General features: G+C 40.4%; 1 protein-coding gene across 1 annotated transcript in view; it reads left to right on the top strand.

The window, feature by feature from the left end:
- SLC9A9 (solute carrier family 9 member A9) overlaps positions 1-25,959 on the top strand; it is a 1,175,932-nt gene that overhangs the window by 926,341 nt on the left and 223,632 nt on the right. The gene's annotated exons all lie outside the window — the stretch shown is intronic.

Raw genomic sequence — 25,959 nt, 5'->3', positions numbered from 1 at the left:
GCTCCGGTGGTCTGTGCCGGCCTGCCGGGGGGCTGTGCCGGCCTGCCGGTGGTCTGTGCAGGCTCCGGTGGTCTGTGCCGGCCTGCCGGTGGTCTGTGCAGGCTCCGGTGGTCTGTGCAGGCATCGTCCGATGGGACTACAAGTCCCATCGGGCGATGCCTGCTACCATGACAGTGATTGACACATTAGCCAATGATGGGACAGTAGTAGTCCCATCATCCGGCTAATGTGTTGAATGTAAAAAAAAAAAAAAAAAAAATTACATGCTACATACATACAACATGCATACTACATATATACTACATGCAACATGCATACTACATACATGCTACATACTACATGCATGCTACATACATACTACATGTAACATACATACTACATACATGCTACATACTACATACATGCTACATACATACTACATACATAATACATATATACTACATGCATGCAACATACATACAACATATATACTACATGCATGCAACATGCATACTACATATATACTATATATACTACATGTAACATACATACTACATACATGCTGCATACTACATGCATGCTACATACTACATACATGCTACATACATACTACATACATAATACATATATACTACATGCATGCAACATACATACAACATATATACTACATGCATGCAACATGCATACTACATATATACTATATATACTACATGTAACATACATACTACATATATACTACATGCTACATACATGCAACATACACACTACATGCTGCATACATGCAACATACATACTACATACATGCTACATACATACACACTACATGCTACATACATGCAACATACATACTACATACATGCTATATACATACACACTACATGCAACATACATACTACATACATGCTACATACATGCAACATACACACTACATGCTACATACATGCAACATACATACTACATACATGCTACATACATACACACTACATGCTACATACATGCAACATACATACTACATACATGCTACATACATGCAACATACATGCTACATACATACTACATGCATGCTACATACATGCTACATACATGCTACATACATGCTACATACATGCTACATACATGCAACATACATGCTACATACATGCTAATACATACTACATACATACTACATACATACCACATGCATGCAACATGCATACTACATATATACTGCATATATACTACATGCATGCAACATACATATATACTACATACAATACATACATATAGACATACAGTACATATAACATAGAGTACATACTCACCGTCACTTGTCACTTTGATCCCCGAAGCCATTGTCACCTGAGGGATAAATATCAAAATAAAAAAACACCAATATACTTACCCCGATCCGCAGAAGTCCACGAGGGTCCCACGTCCATCTTGCGTGGAGAACAGCAGCATCAGCTGATGCTACCATTCTCTACCAGCTCCAGGAATACAATGACGGAAGGTAGGTATCCTTCCGCATTGTATTCCTCCACCACTGTAAAAAAAAAAAAAGTCCCTAGTCTCACTTTATGCCATTGCTGCGTGGGAATTTCCCACGCAGCAATGGCATAAAGTGAGACTAGGGACTTTTTTTTTTTTTAAAGTTGTGGAGGAATACAGTGCGGAAGGATACCTACCTTCCGTCATTGTATTCCTGGAGCAGGTAGAGAACGGTAGCATCAGCTGATGCTGCTGTTCTCCACGCAAGATGGACGTGGGACCCTCGTGGACTTCTGCGGATCGGGGTAAGTATATTGGTGTTTTTTTATTTTGATATTTATCCCTCAGGTGACAATGGCTTCGGGGATCAAAGTGACAAGTGACGGTAAGTATGTACTCTATGTTATATGTACTGTATGTCTATATGTATGTATTGTATGTAGTATATATGTATGTTGCATGCATGTAGTATATATGCAGTATATATGTAGTATGCATGTTGCATGCATGTGGTATGTATGTAGTATGTATGTAGCATGTATGTAGTATGTATGTTGCATGTAGCATGTAGCATGTATGTAGCGTGTATGTAGTATGTTGCATGTATGTTGCATGTATGTAGCATGTAGTGTGTATGGTGCATGTATGTAGCATGTAGTATGTATGTCACATGTAGTATATATAGTATATATGCAGTATGCATGTTGCATGCATGTAGTATATATGTATTATGTATGTAGTATGTATGTAGCATGTAGGTAGTATGTAGCATGCATGTAGTATGTAGCATGTATGTAGTATGTATGTTACATGTAGTATATATGTAGTATGTATGTTACATGTAGTATATATGTAGTATGTATGTTGCATGCATGTAGTATATATGTAGTATATATGTAGTATGTATGTAGCATGTATGTAGCATGCATGTAGTATGTAGCATGTATGTAGTATGTATGTTACATGTAGTATATATGTAGTATGCATGTTGTATGTATGTAGCATGTAATTTTTTTATTTTTTTTTTACATTCAACACAGTAGCCGGATGATGGGACTACTACTGTCCCATCATTGGCTAATGTGTCAATCACTGTCATGGTAGCAGGCATCGCCCGATGGGACTTGTAGTCCCATCGGACGATGCCTGCACAGACCCCCGGAGCCTGCACAGACCACCGGCAGGCCGGCACAGCCCCCCGGCAGGCCGGCACAGACCACCGGAGCCTGCACAGACCACCGGCAGGCCGGCACAGCCCCCCGGCAGGCCGGCACAGACCACCGGAGCCTGCACAGACCACCGGCAGGCCGGCACAGCCCCCCGGCAGGCCGGCACAGACCACCGGAGCCTGCACAGACCCCCCGGCAGGCCGGCACAGCCCCCCAAAAGGCCCGTACAGACCCCAGAGAGGCTGTACAAGGCAAAAATAGGGTTTTTCTTATTCCGATACCGGAAGTCCCACAGACTTGAATGGGACTTCCGGTATCGGAATCGGCGATACCCGATATTTTTTTTAGATCGGCCGATACCATCCGATACGATACTTTTAAGTATCGGACGGTATCGCTCAACACTAGTCACCAATTGTCTCAAAAAAAAGTATGAAAAGTGATCAAAACATCATATATACCATATAATGAATTCATAAAATCAACAACTTGCCACTCGAAGACAAGCCCTCATAGATGTAAATGAATGAAATAATAAAAAATAATGGGTACCACAAAATGGCTATCAAAACCCTCCAAATAGCTGAATTTTATGTTTTCTTTTCCTTTTTACCGCATTTGAATTCATCCCCCATTATTTAGTACATTATATGATAAAACGCCACAAAAAAAGAAGTTAAAGTTATTTAACTATTAAACCAATAAAGGCAATACACTACGTTTAGGCTTTATATCTAGTTTAGAAAAAAATCAATAATAGATCCTATTTGTATGCCTTCCTTATATTACCGTAAATATGAAGAAATCACCAGACTGTTTCATGGATATATATTCAGCCATGTACATATTAACATTTAAAAAATATTTATTATATTTTCTGTGGTCTTTCTTATATTCTCACTATATTTAATATGTAATTTTGCTACTGCTGTAAACTAGGTTATTACTGTTCACCTCCAAGACTTTTTTTTCAAGAGATAAGCATACTGTCTATATTTCTTGAAATAAATTCCTTTGATGTGACCATGGAACCTTCATATATTTCCCTTAGAGTAAAATCAAAGGAACCATTGGATTGGCTTTAAAAGGATGCATACCCCAGAGGCATACTGTACTTTACCACTATATTTCTCTATTAAAAGTTTAGGTGGGGGTAAAGAAGTGCACGCATCAGCCACTGCCTGACCCAGATTGCTGCATCTTAGTTTGCACATTTTGTTTTACGATGTGATGTAGAAGAAATTACTGTGTTGTGATTTGATTTCTCATAGAGTGACTGAAGACTTGTATCCTGAGGCTGGAAAACCCCTTTAATTATTTGTATCACAGCAGCACAATAGCAGTATCTTAATATCTCTCCCATGGAATTGGCCAAACTGGGAGTTAATAGATTATCATTTTTTATACGCATTTGCTCATTTTATGAAGCACAGAAATAGACTTTCAAATAAGAGAAAAAAGAAACCTGAAGACACAGTAATCCCTTAATGACTGATAAACATAAAAACAGTGGCTGCTAAGGGGCCTAATTCCCTCACTGCCATTTTAAAATGACGATTGGGAATAAGGGTAAAGAGCGCCCCTGATAGTCCGAAAATCTCTGGGGCAACCTGATACCCTGGAGAACACAATCAGGGCCGGATTTTCCGGTCCCCGATCACGTAAAAAAGAAAGTGTGCTAGCTATCAAAATAATTTTCTCTCTTCTGACATGATATACATATCAAAGGAGAGAGAACGGATGTCATACCGCCGCCATGCCCTGGGTTCTCCCGCTCTGGCACTGCACTCGCTACTTGTGTTTGCATCGGGGAGCTCCAGTATGCACTGTGTATCGAATGACATGCTTGCGCAATTCCGATATGTTTTTTTTTCGGTGTCCAACAGCCACAAAACATGCAGGACAGGTACTTGAACATCAGCATCAATATGACGACCTAATGTTATCAAATTCTGTGATGTTCCTGTGGTTAAAAATGCACACTATACCCCAGGATAAAATCCTTGAGTGGTGCAGTTTCCAAAATGGGGTCAATTGTGGTGAGTTTCTGCTCTTTAGGCATCATAGGGACCCTGCAAATACGACATGGTGCCCGCCATCTTTCAGCCAAATTTGTGTTCCAAAATTCAAATGTTGCTCCTTCTGCTCCAAGTCCCGCCATTTGTCTGCTCCAAGTCCCGCCTTTTGTCCAAACAGGACTATTTGACTATATGTTGGGTATCTTCGCACTCGTAAGAAAGTGGTTAACAAATTGTTGGATACACTTTTTTGTGTAAAAGTGAAAAATTTGGCAATAAAGCAAGATTTTGGAGGTAAAAATTTAAAAAAAAAATCATTCCATTTTGCATTAATTCCTGTGTAGCAACTGAAGGGGTAAAACAATTCTTGCAACAGTTTTAAAGTATTTGAGAGGTGCAGTTTTTAAAATATCACTTTTCAGGTAATTCAAAATTTTTTTCGGACTGCATCGGACCATAAGACACACCCCAAATTTTCAGAAGAAAAATAGGGAAAAAAAATAATACATCAAATGAGGGTTCGTATTACAGTCTGAATTATTCAGCTTACCTGGGGGGTAGAGTGTGATCGTGAGAGCTAGTGGAACAGGGTCACATTAGGTGTTCGGTGATCTGGTGATGATCTGACTCATCCCAGGTTGGTGCAGAAGGTTTGGTGGTACGAGGGCTCAGCCAGTTTGTGAAAACCCCCACACATCCATCCCAGGCTGGTGCGCTGCAGTTTTGGGGATGCTCGGAAGTGCGGGGGCTCCGCTGACATTTTGTGAAAGGCTGGAGCCCCCGCACTTCCATTGCTGTAATAAGTAGGTCTCCAGGAAAATGGCCGCCGGAGGTGGCGCATGTGCAGAATGAGATATCAGGAGATGAGATCTCGGTGCTGAGATCTTGTCTCCCGAGATCTCAGTCTACACATGCGCCACTTCACTTCATGGTTTTAAGGAGTTTGAGGATGCCATTTTTTAGAATGGTGTCACTTTTGGTTATTTTCTGCCACATAGGCCCTCCAAAATCACTTTAAATGTGATGCGGTCCTGAAAAAAAAGATTTTGTTGCAAAAATGAGAAATTGTAGATTTTTAACCCTTGAGTTTATTCCATTTCTTTCCTATTACCATTACAAATCAAATCTGTGATGTTGATTTGTTTGATAACCACTTAATAAACTGATGGCTTTGCTTGGTGTGCTGTCCATCGAGTCCTGTTGAGTATGAAGTTCTCACGCTCTCCCGTAGAAGAGAAAACCATGTCCAAATAAAGCAAGTCTGGGAAAGTTTCATCAGCTTTTCCTTTATTTTATTCTTTTCTTCTAACTTCCTAACAGAAAAAAATGTTTAAAAAATGATGCAGGTGTAAAGTAGACATGTGGGAAATATTATTTATTAACTATGTTGTGTGGTATTAGCTATCTGATTTAAAGGCATAAATATTTAAAGTTTGAAAATTGCAAAATTTTTTATTTTTTTTGCCACATTTTCCATATTTTCTTAAATATACGCAAATAATATCTACCAAAATTTACCACTATCATGAAGTACAAAATGTCACAAAAAAATAATCTCAAAATCAATGGAATCTGTTGAAACATTCCAGAGTTATTATCACATAAGGTGATACAGGTCAGATTTAAAAAATTTAGCCTGGTGATTAAAGTCAAAATTAGCTCCTTCACCAGTTTCAACATGTTAAAATGGCCATATCATGCAATAGTGGCTGCAAAGCTGAGTAAAATGTAGTTTTTATTTTTTACCTTCTCTCCATTGCGAAGATATTAGATTGTCGTGTTAAGGTTATAATTTATGTTGTAGTTCAACTGGATGTTACCAGAGATTTAACTCTGGGGTGTGCTTCTTCCCCAGCATGAGGTTAACCAATCATAAGTAGGAAACAACATAAAGTGGAAAAGAACCTCTCCATAATATGTTAGAATAGGCTTTATCAGTATAAAACATGCAGTAATAGATGGTCTTCTCTTACTGATCTCACTGCAGAGATGAATGTGATTGCTACCAATTAGTTTTTAACTCATGGCAGCCAGTGTAGGAAGAGGTGAGTACAGTAAAACTGACAGCACAGTCAAGAGCTTATAGAAGTGTTTGTAACGATACAAAGCTCAGCTCTGCTGTATTCCCGTCCCTCAACACTGCTTACAGTGAGATAAAAACTGAATGGTGTCAGCTTCATACTCATCTCTGCTCTACTCTAATTGCACACATCTCTGCAGTGAGATCAGCAGAGCAGACTCCTCTATGTGAGAGATATAATGACAATCTGCTCTCCCTCTGCTGTCGTCCCCTCCCCTCACACTTGCTGCTATAAGAAGAAAAGGAAAGTAGTATTATATATGCTTTGTTCCCATCACACACTGAAAACCTCCTCTAAGCTATTGTGGAGGTGTGTTCTTGTTTACCTTGCATGTTAGTGCCTGCTTATTGATCAGCCTCACACAGGGGAAGAAGTACACGCCCCCATAGAAAAATCTTTGGTAATGTCCTGTTGGACTTTTCTTAAATTCCAATAAAAAATGTATTATTTATTATATCTTTTACAAGCTAAGCTGTCATGATCCCAGTGCAGGTTTTGACCTGCACGTCAGGGGTTAATGTCTTGAGCTCAGTGCAGGCTTGACCTACACGCCTGGGGTTAATTATTGTAGCCTCTCTTTGGCTCAAGGAGAGCTTCTTATAGCCCTGGGAGACTCCTATACTCCTATCCTTGTCAGTTATACTTTTGCCTTTGGCCGAGTGTGGTGACCCCTGTGTGCCTGTGCCTTCTGATTGTCTTCTAGCTTGCTTATATAGTTCTGACCCGCTTCGGTCCCCTGTTGTGAGTTTGTCTCTTGATTCTGTACTGTTTATCTGCTTCTCTGGTTTCTGACTCATTGCCTATGTCCTGACTAGTCTCTGATTGCCCTCTTGTACTGTACTGCTATCTCCATGTATGATTCATTGCTTACGTTCTGACTACTCTCTGCTTGTCCCTCTGGTACCGCGCTGCCCTCTCTGTGTATGACCCCCGTTTGTCTGATTTGAGGATCCCTGTAGTAGAATCCTGCATTTATCTCCAGCAGCAGGACGCTAAGCCCCGCCCCCTGCAGTCACATGATCATAGGTCCTTCACTGCTTTCTACCTTCAGTGACACAGGTCCTGGAGCACGCATCGTCACCACTGCTGCCCCGCTCCACAGGTATCTTTGGGCACAGGTTTGTACTCAGGACATGCACACTGGCTCAGTGAGCAAGTGCAGTGCGGTGTTCCTGACATAAACTTCGCAAACTAATATCTTTGCAATGAAGGGGAGAAATTAAAAAATATGTTTTACAAAATTTTTGCAGCCACTATTACATGATGTGGCCAGTTAACATGTTCAAATTGGTGAAAGGTTCTCTTTAAAGGGAAGCTGTCATCAGAAGTTACTTACTGTTTAAATCAGGTGTTTGTTTTAAATGTATTGAACTATTTTTTTTAGTATTTGACAGGTGTGACTTTAAGTATTATAATTGCTGAGTCGTGTGTTATCAGCAGTGTTTAGAGATATTACCTGCCATTGTAATTTTGCCTTTGCGCAAAAAAACTGTACAAAGAATGAGCGTATGCACAGCAATCCACAGTAAATACGACTTTCTACGTTTGTTACTTCTTTTAACCGCTGCAGACTATGAAAGCTGTAAAGCGATTACAATAGAAGCAGGTTCATTCTTTGGGGTGCTCACTATTCAAAGCTTAAAGTACAAAAAAAGACGATAGCGGGAACACCACAAAAACAGGGGCGGTAACGCCAATGAAGATACATTAGTAAAAATATTGCCGATGGTTTCCTGAAGCATTTTTGCCTTCGAAAACTGGAAGGGTATGCTGGTGTGTAGAAGACATTGTGTGCATTTTCACCAAAAAAGCCCCAGTAACGACTGTGAAAATTGAACAATTACTACTTTTGTTATTAGATAAAGATCAAGGTTTTTTTTTCAAACATTTCCAGGTTAAAAAATACATATAACAGAAAATTGATTTAAAGAAAAGTTGTTTTTTTTAGGATGGCTTCACATCAAGTCTAATATTAAATTCTGAAATTGTTTTTTTTTTAAATATATGCCTGTTTCCTGAAGCAAGAGACTTGGTATCTGCCCCTTGATCTTAAAAAAATGTAATCTCCACTGTCTTTTATTACATCAGAAGCAATTCTGCTTCATGGTGAATTCAGTACAAGGTTTATGGCTCCCAGTCATCCAAGGTAACATGACCTGAGAGATTTCAATTATAGCTGCTTAGCTGAAACTCGCAAACGTGATGCTTATCCTTTCCTGTAATGAGCGTAGAAAGGCGAAGATTCCTCATCTCCCTGATAACTCGCGATTTCTAACCAGAAGAGAGATTTTAGTTTCTTGAAACATAAAGTTTATTTGTGTAATTCTATTTCCAGCCTGACTGCAGAAGGTCATTCATTGTGAACATGGTTGTCTTACTAACGTAACTGTCACAAATATTTTCTTGCGTCGTCTTACTGACGTGGGTTGCTCAAGCAAAATGCTGTTATTATAGACTGGATTGCAGGAAGAAACTGGTGTTAAATTAAGTTAAACTTATTGTTGCTAAATTAGTAGCATAAATATGATTTCTATAAACGTACCATTAAATACTCAAAGGGAACATACCAGCCGATACATGCTGCCCAAACAGTGGGCATAAAATTGCCTGTTATCCCAACCATTGAAAATATTATTGAAAAAAATGACATCCCATAATATCTTTCAATTTACCTTCGCTTTGAGGAATAATTCTCTTCATACAGTTGTGGCCAAAAGTATTGACACCCCTGCAATTCTGTCAGATAATACTCAGTTTCTTCCTGAAAATGATTGCAAACACAAATTCTTTGGTGTTATTATCTTCATTTAATTTGTCTTAAATGAAAAAACACAAAAAGAATTGTCCTAAAGCCAAATTGGATATAATTCCACACCAAACATAAAAAAGAGGGTGGACAAAAGTATTAGCACTGTTCGAAAAATCATGTGATGCTTCTCTAATTTATGTAAGTAACAGCACCTGTAACTTACCTGTGGCACCTAACAGGTGTTGGCAATAACTAAATCACATTTGCAGCCAGTTGACATGGATTAAAGTTGACTCAACCTCTGTCCTGTGTCCTTGTGTGTACCACATTGAGCATGGAGAAAAGAAAGAAGACCAAAGAACTGTCTGAAGACTTGAAAAACCAAATTGTGAGGAAGCATGAGCAATCTCAAGGCTACAAGTCCATCTCCAAAGACCTGAATGTTCCTGTGTCTACCGTGCGCAGTGTCATCAAGAAGTTTAAAGCCCATGGCACTGTGTCTAACCTCCCTAGGTGTGAACGGAAAAGAAGAGATTTCAACGCAAGATTGTGCAGATGTTGGATAAAGAACCTCGACTAACATCCAAACAAGTTCAAGCTGCCCTGCAGTCCGAGGGTACAGCAGTGTCAACCCGTACTATCCGTCGGCATCTGAATGAAAAAGGACTGTATGGTAGGAGACCCAGGAAGACCCCACTTCTTACCCCGAGACATAAAAAAGCCAAGCTGGAGTATGCCAAAACTTACCTGAAAAAGCCTAAAACGTTTTGGAAGAATGTTCTCTGGTCAGATGAGACAAAAGTAGAGCTTTTTGGGCAAAGGCATAAACATAGAGTTTACAGGGGAAAAAAAGAGGCATTCAAAGAAAAGAACACGGTCCCTACAGTCAAACATGGCGGAGGTTCCCTGATGTTTTGGGGTTGCTTTGCTGCCTCTGGCACTGGGCTGCTTGACCGTGTGCTTGGCATTATGAAGTCTGAAGACTACCAACAAATTTTGCAGCATAATGTAGGGCCCAGTGAGAGAAAGCTGGGTCTTCCTCAGAGGTCATGGGTCTTCCAGCAGGACAATGACCCAAAACACACTTCAAAAAGCACTAGAAAATGGTTTGAGAGAAAGCACTGGAGACTTCTAAGGTGGCCAGCAATGAGTCCAGACCTGAATCCCATAGAACACCTGTGGAGAGATCTAAAAATGGCAGTTTGGAGAAGGCACCCTTCTAATATCAGGGATGTGGAGCAGTTTGCCAAAGAAGAATGGTCTAAAATTCCAGCAGAGCATTGTAAGAAACTCATTGATGGTTACCGGAAGCGGTTGGTCGCAGTTATTTTGGCTAAAGGTTGTGCAACCATGTATTAGGCTGAGGGTGCCAATACTTTTGTCTGGCCCATTTTTGGAGTTTTGTGTGAAATGATCAATGTTTTGCTTCATTCTCTTTTGTGTTTTTTCATTTAAGACAAATTAAATGAAGATAATAATACCAAAGAATTTGTGTTTGCAATCATTTTCAGGAAGAAGCTGAGTATTATCTGACAGAATTGCAGGGGTGTCAATACTTTTGGCCACAACTGTATGTACTATGCGGTTGGAATTTATGGAATGTAGTCTTCTCTCTGGACAAGGAACACCTTCTATTGTATTTAATTTAGATATTTTAGCCACAGAACTAGTAAATAAAATAACTTCTTTTGTTATTTTGATTACCATGAATACACCTGATTCAGATGACTAACAACTAGCTATCTGTCACTATATCAGTGGTCATAACCATGGATACCTAAGGTCCTGCAATGCCTGCACATGAGAAAAGAGATATATTGAAAAAAAAACAACTGTGCTACATTTCTAGTTGGAGGTATTTGCTAATATTATTATTATTACACCTACTACATATTGGGATAGGATCTTGCAGATGGGAATACCTCGTTAAGTATATAAATAAGTATAGATGTACCCTGACAGCTTCCCCATACTCACAAGATGATGTCCCCACAGCCGTCCTTGTGCACAGTATGATGTCCCTATAGCTCTTCTCAGCTTCATACACTCAGTTTGATACCCCCAAAGCTTCCCAGACAATATAATGCCACACCCCCACACAGTATGATGATCCCCCAGAACTTCACACAGTATGATGGCTCCACAGTCCCCACACGCAGTATGTTGGACAGACCCCGCAGCCATATTCTGGCCCCCCACGCAAGAATGATGTCCACACAACCCACAGTATTATGGCTACCACACAAGTATGATGCCCTCACAAGGTATTATAACTCCCACACAAATAAAATGTCCCCATAGCCCCTCACACAGTATTATTGCCCCCCCTATACAAATATGATGTCACAAAGTTTGATGGCCCCCAAATTACAGCCGTTTGGCTGTCCTGGTCCTCGTGGCGGATAGGAATAGCCAAAGGGACGGATGTGGTCTGTTCTACACTGTACTTTGCATAACTCTGTATGTGCATATTTTGCGTTATAACTTTGATCTTAGTCTAGTGGTTCATTATTAGGTCTGCTGAACAGCATTCTTTGCTACATTATATAAATGTTGTTTTTTTTTATTACCGGTATATTTCAAAGCTGAAATGGTCACTGTCATTTTAACTAACTTTGCATAAATCAGTAGCACAGAGGAATATAATAAACCTTGTAATTTATTTAATCAGAGAAATCTGCTTCTTTTTCCACTAATAAGCCACTTATTCCTTTCCACTGCTTCCTGAGCTTGCCATCCACTTTTCAAAAGCAGGTAAAATCCATTTTGATTAAAGCAAGGATTGCCAGCATAGTGAGTGATCAGGTACACTTCCTATTATACTCTATCCAGAGGAGTGGGGGGAAGTGGAGGAAAGAGGAGCGCTCGTCACAGCGAAACACATGCATGTGGAACTTTAAGCAATTGTGTTACCTAATTCCATAGCTGGATTCACAGCCACAGAGCTCAGTACTGCTGCACAATGTAGTCTGTGCTGCTTCAGCTACTTCTTTCTTGTGTGCTACAGAAATAGAAGAAAATGAATTGATCTTTATGTCTTGAGTATAGAAAACATCATAGCACCTAGTCTCCACCCACCAATTTAGGGGGAACTAAAAATTACAGATTGAGCCTGCTGAGGAGGAAGATAATGAAAAATGCAGAATACATGTCATACAATGGCCAGAAATGTTTTCATTCTACAACTTAACATGGACAAAACAGAATTCATCATCTTTCCCCCATCTCACGTGACCCCCCAACAAACCTATCCATTACAGTAAATGGCTGCCCACTCTCCCCAGTCCCACAAGCTCGCTGCCTCGGGGTAATCCTTGACGCTGATCTCTCCTTCAAACCACATATCCAAGCCCTTTCCACTTCCTGCCGACTTCAACTCAAAAATATTTCACGAATCCGTTCATTCCTCAACCAAAAATCTGCAGAAACCCTAGTCCATGCCCTCATAATCTCTCGCCTTGACTACTGCAACCTCTTGCTCTGTGGCCTCCCCTCGAACACTCTCGCACCCCCCAATCTATTCTAAACTCTGCTGCCCGACTAATCCACCTGTCCCCCCGCTATTCCCCAGCTTCTCCCCTCTGTCAATCCCTTCACTGGCTACCATTGCCCAGAGACTCCAGTACAAAACCCTAACCATGACATACAAAGCCATCCACAACCTGTCTCCTCCACACATCTGTGACCTCGTCTCCCGGTACTTTCCCTTTACGCAACCTCCGATCCTCACAAGATCTCCTTATCTACTCCCCTCTTATCTCCTCTTCCCACATTCGCATACAAGATTTCTCTCGTGCATCACCCCTACTCTGGAACTCTCTACCACAACATATCAGACTCTCACCTACCATCGAAACCTTCAAAAAGAGCCTGAAGACCCACCTCTTCCGACAAGCCTATAACTTGCAGTAACCACCGATCGACCAAACCGATGCATGACCAGCTCTACCCTCGCCTACTGTATTCTCATTCATCCCTTGTAGATTGTGAGCCCTCGTGGGCAGGGTCCTCTCATCCTGTACCAGTTATGACTTGTATTGTTTAACATTATTGTACTTGTTTTTATGTATACCCCTCCTTACATGTAAAGCGTCATGGAATAAATGGCGCTATAACAATAAATAATAATAATAAATAATAATAATATATGATAGTCTATTCAGAAAAGTTACCTGAAACAACAATTACTCTTTAATTTTCATATATTATCAGACAAGTGGAATCAGTTGTATTATATAAGAAGATACTGGAGACTGTATATAAAAAGTAACTTTCTGCTGACAGTTTGTTCTCTGATCTTATAAGATGATGGTTTTCATTTCTTATTTTGGAGTATACAATATCATAGTCAGCGAGTTTATATCATTTTGTTTGAAGACAGGGCCCTATACATTTTGGCATGTAGATAGCTGACTTATTGAGTATAACAATAATTAATTCGATGATAGATGATATTTGTAGCTTTTTGCATAGATGATGGATATAATTGAGATTAAACGATTGCAGCGTGTGATATCATTGAAGGTGACCTCCCTTCACCATACAATATAGCAATACATTCGGACAGGAAATCATTTGTTAAACGCTGAAAATGTTATTTGCTTTAATCTTATTTTCTGCTCATCAATCACAAGAAAGTCTTATGTATTCACATGATTTCAGGCCAGCAGTTCTTAAGTAGATTAGTCTTTCCTGAACTGTAAAGGACAGTCAAACATTATTGAATAACGACATGTAATTGTACAGGACGACTAAGATTAAATATTAAAGAGAAATCCCACTGACTTTGTATTACTGACCCCAAAGACACCCAACATGTAATTTGCAGACTTTGGCTACTTTAAATCTATCTAGACATTTGCCCCCAAAATGAGACATTAGCTAATAGATGGAGATACCATTATTTTGGCAGTCGATTGCCGGATAGTGTACTTTGCAGTACCTCAGCTTGGCGCTGTCGAGCCTATATGTTGTGCTGTCATACTGACCGATGACCATGTCTGACAGGGCTTAAATAAGTGTCACTCAGTATTGTGCCCAGCTAACAGTGCAATATATTGGCCAAATGAGCCTCTAGGAAAATTCACTGTACGGACAAAAATATTGGGACACATCTTTTGAGCATTGAATTGAGAGTTTTATTTAATCCCACTGCCAAAGGTGAATAAAATCCAGCCCCTCGTCAAGCAGTCTGCCTTTACTAATCCCTGTGAGACTGTGGATGTCATTGAACTTGAGGGTGGTTCTGTAACATGGTGCCACCGTTGCAGCAAGTCAGTTCTTGAAAGTTCTTCCATCAAAAATGCTCCACGATCAACTATGAGTTGTGTTATTGAAACAGTGGAAAGGTTTTTACTGTCTACAGGTTACTCAATTCCGAAGTTACAGATCTTGTACAGTTACAGATCTTGTAGTGATTGAGTGCCGAGGTGCATGGCACGTAAAAGTCTGGAGAAGATTTGTGGCTCATCCTTAATAACAAGACCTAAAAGTTGTCACGTTTGGCTGATTTACTGATGCCTAGCCTTCTTGTAAAAAGCATACAAAGGCAGTGAATTGATCAGTTGCCAGGCTAAACTAGTCATATTTTTTCTAAGGCCTCATTCAGACACCCATGTTGCATGCACATGTTGTATCTGGGGGTTTTTTAGAGGATACAACATGTATCTATTATAATCTATAACATTGTAAGATATAGGACAAGCTTTGTAATTTATTTATTTCTTTATCCATCGGACACACTGACGGTAAAAATGGGCACGTGAATTATACACCGATGCAAATCACTGATGACACCGGTACCATTTTTTTCACACGTGTTTAAACAAGGACTTGTGAAAGAAGCCTAAGAGTGGAATTCAAGAGTGGGCTTGAGCAAAGTGTTGGATGAATTGCAGCGGTCGTGCTTTACACATGTAGCTTCAGCCACTGCAGGACAATAATGTCCAGTATTATGGATCTCATTGTCATCAGAAGACATTCTACTTTCAGCCATTGCAGATGATCGTTTGCTTATCATTTTTATCCATAGTTTTCCAAAAGGACCAACATTTTCCATTTTGGCCAATTTTATTTTGGTTCCCCCTTGTTAGCTTTACACAAATCAGACTCTGGAAACTCATTACTTGATTATTCTGATATAGAGATGATGGCAGTGTGGTGACAATGCGTCACTTTCTACTCCAGAAGAAGAGTAGAAAAATCCTTTAGAATGAATTCTTCATTTTCTTATAGAAGGGCTGTACTTCATCAGATGCGAAGACCGAATGAATAGTCTGATTCATGGCAGCAATATGTGGTCACCTCACATTATCTCGTTAATCAAGTTTTATGTAACGAGATTTTTGCCGGAGACACAAAGGTAGCACCAGTAGAGGCTTGAGGTTTTCATTTCTGGTAATTCACAGCTGACCAATGTCTGCACTAGGAGATCTGTTTAGAATGTTTTTGTTTTTTTTTACTTACGGTATTTAATGTATTTATTTTACTCACTTATATAGCTCCATTCATTTCTACAGCGCATTGCAGATATTTTACATACACCAGTGACAGATAAAACAGGAAAGTAACAGGGAAACTGTGTATTTTTCTGGAGTCACTTGCTACATAGGACAGATTAGGGGTTTGCTCTTATGGTTGTAGAAAATATATGTGCTCACATAATGGACATTTCTAGAATAAAGTATGGATGTGCTTTATATAGAGGATTCATTTACATTTTGCGCTAAATATAAGGGTAGAAGGGAGTTGGCATAATATTTGGCATGTTTAATCAAACAGAAGAGAATATTCTCAGCCCCTAATACTATTCTGTATGTAGTACGTTTGGTTAATTTTCTAATGTTTAGCAGTGTCAGAAAGGCTTGTTCTAAATACAGTCATATGTTAAAGTTTGGGCACCCCTATTAATGTTAACCTTTTTTCTTTATAACAATTTTGGTTTTTGCAACAGCTATTTCAGTTTCATATATCTAATAACTGATGGACTTCATAGCCAGGTTTATCAAATCATGAGAAAAGGTATTTAAGGTGGCCACTTGCAAGTAGTTCTCCTATTTGATTCTCCTATGAAGAGTGGCATCATGGGCTCCTCAATACAACTCTCAAATGATCTGAAAACAAAGATTATTCAACATAGCTTTTCAGGGGAAGGATACAAAAAGTTGTCTCAGAGATTTAACCTGTCAGTTTCCACTGTGAGGAACATAGTAAGGAAATAGAAGAACACAGGTACAGTTCTTGTTAAGCCCAGAAGTGGCAGGCCAAGAAAAATATCAGAGGCAGAGAAGAAGAATGGTGAGAACAGTCAAGGACAATCCACAGACCACCTCCAAAGACCTGCAGCATCATCTTGCTGCAGATGGTGTCACTGTGCATCGGTCAACAATACAGCGCACTTTGCACAAGGAGAAGCTGTATGGGAGAGTGATGCGAAAGAAGCCGTTTCTGCAAGCACGCCACAAACAGTCGCCTGAGGTATGCAAAAGCACATTTGGACAAGCCAGTTACATTTTGGAAGAAGGTCCTGTGGACTGATGAGACAAAGATTGAGTTGTTTGGTCATACAAAAAGGCGTTATGCATGGAGGCTAAAAAACACAGCATTCAAAGAAAAACACTTGCTACCCACAGTAAAATTTGGTGGAGGTTCCATCATGCTTTGGGACTGTGTGGCCAATGCCGGCACCGGGAATCTTGTTAAAGTTGAGGGTTGCATGGATTCAACTCAGTATCAGCAGATTCTTGACAATAATGTGCAAGAATCAGTGACGAAGTTGAAGTTACGCAGGGGATGGATATTTCAGCAAGACAATGATCCAAAACACCACTCCATATCTACTCAGGCATTCAGGCAGAGGAACAATTACAATGTTCTGGAATGGCCATCCCAGTCCCCAGACATGAATATCATTGAACATCTGTGGGATGATTTGAAGCGGGCTGTCCATGCTCGGCGACCATCAAACTTTACGGAACTGGAATTGTTTTGTAAACAGGAATGGTCACAAATACCTTCATCCAGGATCCATAAACTCATTAATAGCTACAGGAAGCGACTAGAGGCTGTTATTTTTGTAAAAGGAGGATCTACGAAATATTAATGTCACTTTTATGTTGAGGTGCCGATACTTTTGCACCGGTCAAATTTTGTTTAAATGCAGATTGCACATTTTCTGTTAGTACAATAAACCTCATTTGAATCCAGACATATAACTGAGTCCATCAGTTATTAGATATATGAAACTGAAATAGCTGTTGCAAAAACCAAAATTGTTGTAAAGAAAAAAGGTTAATATTAATAGGGGTGCCCAAACTTTAACATATGACTGTATTTGATCAGATCTGCCAGTATTATGTATTGATGCATATATTTTAGGCCAGATCTAACTCTGAGGCAGTCTCCTACTGTCAGCAGCACATATACACCATGAGTGTTGACAGTGACATCATTATAAAAATAACCTGTCTGAACAGTGACCTAAACAGCAATGGAATTCTTAACTTACCATTATAGCAAGGTAAGTCAGGTCTGAGCCAGAGGATCTTTTTTAGATTTATGCCGTTATGCAACTCTTGATGTTGCTTTGGGCCCTGTTCTCACTGCGTTTTGGCAATTTGGAACCCCCATAAACTCCAATTGCAGCAATAGTTTTCCTATTAACTCTGCTTGTTAAAACAATCATAGAAACAAAATAGGCTATGGGATTCACACAGTCACCCAAACGCACTCCAGGAATTCAGTGTGAACATAGCCTAGCACCAGTAATGGAATTGACCCAGAGTTGATTTTTTTTTTACAACGTTGGCCCAATTTGGAGAGTTGTGGAATATTTGTACTGAACTATAAAGGGACTACGATATTTGAATCACTGTTTCACATCTTTTCCCATTCACTATAATTTTACATAGAGCAGATTTGTGTCTGGAAATCCTGCAACAAATCTGCCATGTGTGAGCATACCCATAAAATTAATTAAAGGTAAATTATTGGTGGTTCTAGGCAGTTCCCTTCAGAGATCTTAAATATGTGTATTGTTTCTTATATTTGCACTCTTGATCCAAACTTTATGGCTTTTCCCTGCACAGAGAATAGACATTATTATTGTGTATGACAAGGTGTCATGGGCATGTCAGAACCTGCAGACAGTCGCACTGCATCTAGCTGCAAAAGGTCTCTGCATTTGGTTTTGCAGACACCTTCTTAACCCTTCTGACTCTTTGACCCAGTGGCAACCTTTCTTGGGCTGTAACTGACACACCTGGACTGGGTGTCTATAGACTCCCAGCCTGCTGCTTGGGAGTTGCCAGTGATATTTCCATTTCCTCCTGTGGAGGCTTGGAGCTATAGCAGTCGGCTATCTTCCTTTTTGGTGTTGCTGGAGGACGTCTGTGTTACATCTCTGAGTCTACTCAAGATAAATGCTCCCCTTGTTCATCTGTCTCAATCTGTCTTTAGTTGTAGTGGATATTGACTAGTGCTTATCACCAGAGTCAGGCAGGAATTAGATTCCTACTCGACAATAGGTTCAGAACCTATATAGGGACATTTGGGGAAGACAGGGTGACGTTAGATCTGCCTAGGGGTCCCCACTCCCCCTTCCCTAGTGTTGGGCTCTCTTCCCCTCATCCCTTCATGTTCCACTTAGTGTTTCCCACACTGTGCGTGACATATGGGCTTTATTCAGCACAGCAATCACTTCTTGATTAGAATCACTGACCCCTACAAGTCATGAAGTGAGTGAGAATCTTGTTATGCCACCAGTTATAAATGGGGATGATGTACCATTTTATTATTTGTCTCCCTACACTTTGGCAATACCACTTGCTTGGGAGCTTTGTCCAGTATCTGCCATACCATTCCCTCTTAGATAACAGTACACGCCAGGTACTGTACTTACATGACTGCTAGGACAATTATATAATTTTAATATGTATTGTTTTTATTAAATTAGCATATAAACTTTAATGGAGGACTGGAAATGTACTATTATATACTGTGTCAGTTTGGAGCGCTAAGGACCCACCAGTAACTGATTCAGGGGGGCCACCCTTTTCAGTAACAAGCAATAATAGCTGACCAAAATTTACTTATTCTTCTATATAAAACTTAACTGGGTAGTTTGTTAAATTAATGATGCTGCTCTTGTTTGTACATGTTGCATTAAAAGGGTTACCCTTGACTATATAATTTTCTTACTAGAGGTCTAAGAACTAACAGGAAGTTAATTATTAACTACCAGTCTGTTGTGCCCGGCGCTCATCTCCACCAGCACAGAGTGGTCATAGACAATTACTGTCAGCGATTCAGTGTTTTCTGCTGATATCATGTCAACGCAGCAGCAGCTTCCCTTCCGCTCTGCTCTGGTGATGGGGCAAGACTGCCGATGTCATGCTGATTGACAGCCGGTTTCACACCGCCTAACTCTGAGGAGCTTGCTGTCAATCAGCATGACATTGGCAGTCATGGCTAGTCAACAAGACAGCCCAGAGGAAAAGTACTTGCTCTGTTTATGTGGAGCAGTTGAATTGCTGGTAAGAGTGGTCTGTTACCTCTCTGAGCCAGCTCCTGGAAGAACAGATCGGTAGTTGCCTCTTTTAGCAACTACATGCCTGTTAGTTTTTAGGTCCGTAATAAAAAAATATTCCTGGATAACCCCTTAAAGTATACTGAGCCAAACACTGCTCACATGGGATATGGAGGGCACACCCAGGGACGACTGGGGGTTCACCTTTTTATCCTATGAGCCAATCCGAGCATGATTTTTTAAAATTTTACTTTATGAATCTTTATTTGGCACAACTGTAGTGGTCTTGGTGTAAGAATAATTGTGTCTTGCATCCAAAACTGGAAATGAGCAACAGACTGACATTTTCAACTGCAGAGAGTTAAGATTAAGTTTAAGAAATCTCTATCAAATACTTCCCAACAAAGACATAAAAACGATTTATCTTGAAGCATGTCTTGTCCTGTCTGTCGGATTTCAGGGGAGATATGCCACTCACAATACTGGATAAGAATTTTTTTTAGTCTGCAATATGTAACTTCACCCTCTTTAAATGAGTTTCCCTGGGTGTTGCAAGCTAACAAGCTGAGCTTTATAGTCTAGATCAAAAGTTTAAAGAGATTACACTGGTACCTTCTGGCCAAATAAATACTGCTGTCACTATTATAAGCAGAGTGTATTTTATCTTGCCTCCTTCTGTCATGCCTCATATAAGTCATCCTAGTGATCACCTTTTGACTTTGTGCTGTAGCTTTATCAGTTCTCTAAATAGGACAGGCACACCAGCATGTCATGTATAAAGTAACACATCCTGACAAACCAAGAAAGGCTTTCTTTATTCCCATTTCTTCCATATTTCATGAAGGGCCTCAGACAAAGTTGTGAAAGTACAGTGGATATAAAAAGTCTACACATACCTGTAAAAATGGCAGGGTTTTGTCATGTAAAAAAAATCATACCAGGAATATCATAGCTTTTTCCATCTATAATCAGCACGATTTATTTGAGAAGCAAAATCAAATCATTTTGGGTGGAAAAAGCACTAAAAATAATGTGGTAGCATAAGTATGCACACCCTTATGTTAATATTTTGTTGAAGGACACATTGAATTCATGACCGCATTCAATCATTTTGGCTAAGAGTCTATCAGCATGGCACATGTAGAATTGGTAATCTTTGCCAACTTTTCCTTGCAGTGGCACTCCATATCTGTCAGATAGTGAGGGCATCTCCTGTGTACAGTCCTCTTCAGGTCACCCATTCCAAAATTTTGATCTGCTTCTAACAAACAATTCTTTGTTCATTTGGGGGTTTGCCTAGTGTTGTTTTTGTTAGGAGTCAGGTTCCTGCGTCTGCTCTGCAGGAATCCAGACCTTTACATTCTGCGGTCTCTTGCTATTTATCTACCGCAGAGGAGAGTGCCTTGCAGCAAATCTCTCCAGGGGCTAAGTCTCTCTGTCCTCCTACTGAGCATGCTCATGAGACGGTTTCCCATTGGAGATCGGGAGTCATGTGCTCACGTCCTGCTCCAGATCTCATTGGTCCATCTCGGAGATCTGGAAGCTTCCGGAAGGTCCCGGCTGCTCTAAAAAGCACGCATGGCCATGGTGACGGATGTATGATTCTGGTGACTGACTTATTATGAAACCCCTTCCCTCTGATATTACGCATGTGGTTAGGGAATTAGTTCAGTAGTCTGCGCCAGTCTGTGGCAAGCCTTAGGCCACTGTGCACACCACACCTCTGCGCTAGCGTCCAACATAGCGCCTGCTTTGTAGCTGTGTCATCCAGCGTCAGTGTCCTGCGCTGCGCTGCAGTTGCAGCCCTTCTTGGCGTTCGCAGTAGCGACGCTGCACACATGGCATGGTAGGTCTAGACGGTCGCAGCCCCTCTGTCTTAGTTCCTGCTCCTGTGACCTTATACCGTGTGTGCATTTACCTGAGGCCTGTGACTCTAAAAGGCTCAGCCTTTTTGTATGTTTTTGTTGCGGCACCTCTGTGTGTGAACAGAGCCCGCTCTGCGCACTTCGGGTGAAGTTGAACCCGTGCGCATTATATCGCCATATTGCTCGTCTGCCATTACTCAGCAGCGGTTGTAACACCTACTGCACGGTAGACCCCGAGCTGCGAACGCACTTTATTATTATTTTTATTTAGTGCGTTCTGCCGTTCCTAACAGTTTTCATGCGAGAAGCTGAAATTCCTCTTCACCTTCAGTTTTTAAACTGTGTAAGCTTTGATACAAAATTGACTGATATTTGGAATTGTTAGAATTCCTTCCACCTTGACCAAAGCCCCAGCTCCAGTTGCTGAAAAACAACCCCAAAAACATAATACTGACTCCACTATGCTTCATTGTGGGTATAGTGTTTTTTTTGTGACACACAGTTTTAGCTTTGTACCAAACACACCTTGTGTATTTCTGGCCAATACCACATTTTCCCTCATGCTTTTGACAGACTTTACGTAGATTTTTGCAAAGCGGGCTGAGATGTTTTTCTTTGTAAGAAAAGGTTTCCATCTTGCCACCCTACCCCACAGGTCAGACATACTGTATGAAGAATGCAGGTTTGATGACACAATCAGTACTTGACAGAAGTTACTGCACTTTTTTTTTATTATCGCTATAAGCCTCTTGGAAGCCAACCAATTTTCTTCTTGTGTTTTCAGCAATTTTTGAGAGACTTCCATTTCTAGGTAATGTCACTGTTGTGCCACGTTTAAGCCAGTTTTAGATAATTAGATAATAGTGTTCCATGGTATATTTATCTATTACCTTGGAAAAAATGTTTGTAACCTTCTCCATGTTGATAACTTTCTGCAATAAGATCCCTTTGCTGTGTTGTAAGCTGTTTATAGACTATGGCCCCCAATTCATGATATCAATTTTAGGAGAATTCTGACATAAATTGCCTTAAAAAGTCGCATACTTTTGGCAAAACTTGGAGTTGTTCAAAATGTCGGGACTTTTGGCGCTTCCAGGACAGCTTCTCCCAGCTACACCAAAACGAGGAGAGCTTAGGAGAGCTGGGGAGTGGCAGGTGAACAGAAAGGGTGTGTCTCATCTAATTCATGAGGAGCTGTGGCGTTTCTTACACCAAAAATCTTACTTCAGTCAGTGACTGGTGGAATGTTTCTGTAATCATCAGACACTCCTGATTCATTAAGATGCATGCACTTCTACATGAATCAGGAGCATCTGAATCCACCACGTTCTCTCATCAAGACCAGCGGAAAAGAAAAATGTCCTGTTGAGTCAGGAGTCCTCAGTGGTTGATACCTTTTAATGGCTAACTGAAAAGATGGTAACACATTGCAAGCTTTCCAGACTACTCAGTTCTCTTCATCAGGCTAGACTGGGGGGCTTTACACTTGACAGAACCTGACAGCATTTCTAGAATTTGTTTTCTTCAGTTGAATCTATATATCACCTACAATCTCTCCAATAAAGTGAAATAAGCTGTGTCGATAAGGAACACAATATGCCATAATCAAAATCAATTCTGCAGAGATGTGAAAGAAAACAGCTGTTTAGATAGTGGGGTACTTCCATATGCGGCATATTAACAATGTGAATAAAACGTTGCAAATTTCACTGCAGCCTTGCGTCAAAATAATCACAGATTCAGTGGCAAAATCTGTGTATGATACACGTGAATTTATTTGGGCTTTTGCTTTGAATTTACAATGGATTTCAACATAGTCATTGAAAGGGCTAAAAATTGCGTGAAAATCAGTAATATAAATATTGCCCATTTAACATCCACACTGCAGGTTATTTTCTGTCATAATTTTGTGCAGATTTGATTTTCCATAGCATGTAGATGAGAATTGCCAAATCCAGATTACTGCTACCTTAATATGCTGGAGATTTTTGTTCTGGAAATTGTGGATGAAAAATGTTGTAGCATGTCTGGTTTGTGTTGACCTTCACGTACCATACGGATCTGGCATAACAGACCACCATGTGGGCCATTACCTCCAATTGAGTGAAACTGTGACACATGGCCAGTCTACCAATGTTTCTCCAAGAATTTATCGAAAATAATGTCGTCTACATGTATCACGTAAAAAAATGGAAACCTGACTGACAGATTATCAGTAGGATCCATCTAGAGATCCATCATCTGTTAGTGCGTAATGTAGGCATAGCTCTTAAAGAGTAACTAAACCTTGAATGTGTTATTTTTGGATTTTTCAGGCTATTTATTTACGTACACATCTGTGGAGCTTCTGTATCTTATGCTTTTTATTGAATCTGTACCCCGCTTTGTGGGCATGCACAGGCGGGCGTTTGCTCTTGTCTGCTGAGCCGCACATCTTTCTGATTCTATTGAGAGAGAGGTGGGGGACTCAGGACCCAGACCCCCCAACAATCTGCAGGAAATTAAAGTGCTTATTAAATATAAAAAAAATATTCAAAATGTTGATACTCCTTAAATGGTTATCATAACTTCAAGGAACTTTTCAGAATAAGTTGCCACGTATGTAGATGAGAAATAGCACTCTCTGTGGCCATTATAAGACTGGTATCTGCATTTCACCAGTTTTTCCCGCTGCAGCCTCTGTCTCTAATTTGCCATCCACTGGGATGGAGGAGATGAGCTGCTCTTATCTTTTCTATATACAGCTGACCACTCAGACTTTTCTCAATTTTTTTTGCACACAGAGGCAGCAGAAGAATGGTAGAAGTTATTCAGCTGAGCTGTGTAGAAATCAATCTAGTTCCCGAGTGAGCTAAAAGACTTGTTAAAGAGCTTAACACAATCTTTTTGTGTTTCCTTCTGCTTGTTTCCTCACCATGCTCCTCTCTCTCTCCTTTTTCCGCTCCCTTTTCCATAGAGTATAATGGGCTGTGTCACATAATGTCACATTAATGTCTTATTTGAGCAAGATGGATTTGAGCTGGGGTTTTTTCAGAGTGAATGAGACATTCAAATGTCTTATAAGTGGGGAAGAAAGCAGATTTCCCTGATAAGATAAATTACAAACTTTCTTAAATTCAATTAAATGCTATTAACCCCTTCCCGACATTTGACGTACAATCCCGTCCATGGTACCCGGGCCCCTGTGACCGGGGACGGGATAGTACGTCATAGCAATCAGAGGTGCCCCCCGTGGGGAGCGCCGCTGATAGTGGCCGGGTGTCAGCTGATTATGACAGCTGACACACGGCACTATGTGTCAGGGGCGGTCACGGACCGCCCCGGCACGTTAACCCCTGGCACACTGCAATCAAACACAATCGCAGTGTACCGGGGGTTTAGGGAAGCATCGGCAGGGAGGGGGCTCCCTCCGTGCTTCCCTGAGACCCCCACAGTAGCGCAATGTGCAGCGCTGCTGCGGGGGCCTCCTTCCCTGCAGGTCTCCGGATCCAATATGGCGGCGGAGACCTTCGGGGGCCTGCAGGAAGCCGGCTTCCTCACTGCCTACAAAGCGCAGGCACGAGGAAGCCTCCAGCACTGCCTGTGTCAGATCGCTGATCTGTCACAGCGATCTGTGATGTGACAGATCAGCGATCTGCCACATTACAGTGATGTACCCCCTGGGAGAGAATAATAAAGTTAAAAAAAAAAAAGTGTGACTATAAGTTATAAAAAATCGCTTAATAAATTAAAAAAATAAATAAATATTCCCTAATAAATTCATTTTTTGGAAATAAAAAAAAAAAACGATAAAAGTACACATATTTAGTATAGCCGCATCCGTAACGACCCACCCTATAAAACTGTCCCATTAGTTAACCCCTTTAGCGAACCCCTTAAAAAATAAAAATAAAAAACAAAACAAAAATGAATGCTTTATTATCATACTGCCGAACAAAAAGTGCAATAACACGCAATCAAAAAGTCGGATATAAATATCCATGGTACCGCTGAAAACGTCATCTTGTCCCGCAAGAAACAAGCCACCACACAGTGTCATCAGCGAAAAAATAAAAAAGTTATAGCTCGCAGAATAAAGCGATGCAAAAATAATTATTTTTTATATA

This window comes from Dendrobates tinctorius, unplaced genomic scaffold, assembly GCF_039654945.1.
Source record: "Dendrobates tinctorius isolate UK_male_01 unplaced genomic scaffold, ASM3965494v1 ptg000060l, whole genome shotgun sequence".
NCBI lineage: Eukaryota > Metazoa > Chordata > Amphibia > Anura > Dendrobatidae > Dendrobates > Dendrobates tinctorius.
This window is presented reverse-complemented; position numbering and strand designations above follow the sequence as displayed.